The sequence below is a fragment of the Myzus persicae genome, unplaced genomic scaffold (genome assembly GCF_001856785.1).
Source record: "Myzus persicae strain clone G006 unplaced genomic scaffold, MPER_G0061.0, whole genome shotgun sequence".
Taxonomy (NCBI): domain Eukaryota; kingdom Metazoa; phylum Arthropoda; class Insecta; order Hemiptera; family Aphididae; genus Myzus; species Myzus persicae.
The window spans coordinates 244389-248566 of NW_019103698.1; positions in this window are offsets into that span (position 1 = coordinate 244389).

Here is a 4178-nt window from a genome sequence, read left to right on the forward strand (position 1 = left end):
TGTATGTATGTATGTATGTAAGTATGTATGTATGTATGTGTTATGTATGTATGATATAGTCGATACAAATGTAGGTACATCAGAATATTTTATATATTTTTTTTATAGGGGAAATAAAAGGGGAGGTAATGTATTTGAAGGAGAAGGGGTAAAATATATATCGAACACTTGTCCGACATAGGTGATACAAATGTACATCAGATAATTATATATTATATAGTTTTTTTTTTTGTAAAAGGGGAGGTAATGTATTTGAAGGGGAAGGCATAAAATATATGTCGGCAACGTGTCGGATCGGGTGGTGGCTGTAATGTTTGATGAGTTTATGTGTATTGCGGGTTGCCTATATCGAGTAATTAATACAAGTTTGGGAGGTGCGTGTACTACGAATTGCCTATACAGAGAAGCCTATGCTTTTACATGTAAAATTTAAGGGGGAGGTGCTCCAGAACCTACATAATTATACTACTTATGTTTTTCTAAGAAATGACAAATATTTTGAAAGTGTGGCAGATCACGAATATGAAGTATACATTTATAAATTGGTGTACAATATTATGTAATTATGTATTTTGACATGTTTCCAACTAGTAATTTGTACTTAGCTTTGTAATGTTATATTACTTGCAAATATAAATTAATATGAAAAACCATTTAGTGGTATTTCGAAGTCGATTGAACAAAGCCTAGAAACAATGAAAACATGTGTTCAAGCAGCGTAATGTTCACCATACTTAATTTTGCATACTGAGTATTTATTCAGATGTTAACAAAAAAAAATAATTAAAAACAATATAGGAGGTGTACGGCGAATAACAAATACAAATATTAAAAATATTTTATGGTGTAATTCTTACATAAAGTTTTATATTTGAACGAGTAAATAGTTATGAGTGTATAAAGTTCAGAAAAGTGGAATACATAGCATAGTAAAACCTCTACCAGATACACATTTACTCTTTTAAAATGATCTAAGTTCCATAATATACTTTTTGTTTAATGTATAAAATATTCTTTTTTTGAGCGACAACACTTGAAAACGTATTTCCAGTATTCAATAATGTTCGATATTAACTTTATATAGAATTGCTGTAAAATCTTAATACAAACAATCTGAACTACTAACTATGTACTGGTAACGAAAGGAAGTTCACAACAAAGATATTAGGTTTTCTAAACCTAAATTTAGAACCTTTTAAGCAAGTGAAAAATTAGTGGTATTTCGAAGTCGATTGAACAAAGCCTAGAAACAATGAAAACATGTGAAAATATGAAAATATGTTCACCATATTTGATTTTGCTTACTGAGTATTTATTTAGATGTTAACAAAAAAAATAATTAAAAACAATATAGGAGGTGTACGGCGCATAACAAACAAAAATATTAAAAATATTTTTCGGTTTATTTCGTAAGTACATAAAGTTTTGAATTTCAACGAGTATATTATAGTTATGAGTATATAAAGTTTAGAGAAATGGAACATATAGCATAATGTTAAGTATAAAGTAAACAAATCATTTTGATTTTATACAAAAATTAATTATATACCTGTACCTAACTATGGTTTATCATTTTCAACTGACTAATAAGACTTTTTTACCTCAACGAAGAATTATTTACCTCAAAATATAAGCTAGACTTTGACATTGCGTGATGTTTCCTCCCGTTTTTAAAATTTATTTCAATTGTAACCTGTACAGGTATATGATAGACATTTTAGAACGCATTATATATATATATATAGTAGATACTTGATACATTTGTTTCTATTTAAAGAATAATCATTGTTTTACGCTTACAAACATGTTGATAAAAATAAAATGTAAAACGCTTTAAGCAACTATTGAAAGAGTATCTAGAGATTTTCAAACGCAGCTGTCGACAATCTTTCTAGATCAGTGAATAGAATTAGTTGATGACCCGGTTTAAACTGAACAATTACACATTTTATTATATAATAATTGTAAAAAGGAGTACAACGGCATCTACTTGCACTTATTACTATGATAGGTATATCATCTATCTAATAATAATGTAGCATTATATTATGACCCTGACCAAAACAATGTATATGAATAACATATTATAAATAGTAAATTCATTCTTTTCGGAAGACCCAAAACCACCGCTCACAGAAAACGCATACAGACATAGTTCGCGGTTTTCGTACCTATCACATTTAAAATATTAATTGTATACTTAATACAGCAAGTCGAGTCACAATATCTCGGAAAACTTGGCGACTCGTTTTTTTTCTTTTATTCCACTTGAAGTTTGTAACGTTAAATTCGAGTGAGGTATCTAAACTAATATAGGTACATCATATTATTATATTACCTACCTCAAATGATTTTTTTATCTGCCTTTAACTCTAAGGAGTTATCGTGAAAATACTGTACGCACAGTAAAAAAAACGAATTATAAGCTAACCAGATATTGTAGTCAATCAATTTTAATGAATAAAATTAGATACTATAGTCCGTCAGCTTCAAGTAAACAGTTTTAGAAACTACCATTGTTGTACCTTTGTTGCTTATTATTAAAATATTTTTTTATGTTTATTATTCGTAATGAATATATTCAAAATCTAAGAAAGTGCGAGTCCGTTTAAATTTTTTCTAAAGTTTTTTTTTTGTAAATCATAAAGCGCATTCCATACCCATATATCTCAACTATAGTTTCAAATAGTATTTGAGATACCAATAAGGTGCATATACAATTTAAATAAACGATGACTGAACATTGATTTAAGGATTGTTAATAGGAATTTGTACATAAATTAATTTAATTTATGTACAATTTACAAACTACATTGAGATGCCTATTTAAAATTAACAGGCATATCGCCTAATATAATTTTCGAAAAAATGACAAATATTTTGAAAGGGTGGCGGATCACGTATATGAAACAAACATTATATACATCACATATGTTGGTATATAATATTATGTAATTATGTATTTCGACGTGTTTCCAACTAGTATTTTGTACTTAACTATGTAATGTTATATGACTAGCAAAAGCCATTTAATTTGAATAATTATTTAGTGGTACTTCGAAGTCAACTGAACAGAGCCTAGAAACAATGAAAACATGTGTTCAATGAGCATAACATTTGCCATATTTAATTTCGCTTACGAAGTATTTATTCAGATGATAAATAAAAAAATGATTAAAAACAATATTCCTATAGGAATGGAGGTGTACGAGTACGACAAATAACGAATACAAATATTAGCTGTTACAGAACATTTTTTTATTTTGTGCTAAGAACGTGTAGGTACATAGATTAGGAACATCGCTTATAAGAGAAACCGAGCACTCATATTTTATTTCATTTATTATTCAACGACGTTCCCATTATTTTCCATTACCTATTTTACTATATTAAATCAAAATGATTTTCTTTAAGCAATTTTTATTAACACTTACATTTATAGTAATTTCAGTTTTTGTTATGCCTGCAGCTACTGAACCAAATATGGACAAATTAAAAGGTGAGGATTATGTATTGATTAACAATAATTATATTTGTGTTATGGCTTTTATTTTGTCGAAATATAATTCGAAAAATTATCATTGTTGTTTTATGATAATCTATTGACAAAACAGAACATTTTAATTTCCGTTACATTTCAGTTTAACTTAATATGATATAGTTCATATAAATTGTATACCTTTTTTTTTTTTTGTGATGAACCACGGCGCTACAGGGGGGCACTTCACCCTGGTGGATCGTCCTTCCCCCTGTATCCGTATCGTGTATTGAAACGCGTCATACATATGGTCTTAACCTACTACTTTAAGAGCTCCGCTCCACAAAAAACAGAGGGCTAGGGCTCTATCCCTCTAATTCCGCCGTTGGCGCATATTTAAGTTGACTTAACAAGCTAATCCTTAATTAAATCCTCGTTGTCTCCATCGCTCTTCTTCTTCTCTACGGGACTGGATATGTTTCGCGAATCTGTTGACTGCGTCCCAGTTGCTCCGTTTCTTCAGCATGCATCCAACAATATTGTCCGGACTCAATGCGTCTTCTTCCACTTCTTCTACCAGCGCTCTTTTTTCCCTCCACCATCTGTCGCACCTGAAAAACACGTGCTCTGCGTCGTCGACCGGCTCCTCGCAGTCCACACAGGTCGAATCATCCTGCTTCCCGATCCTCTTCAGGTATGC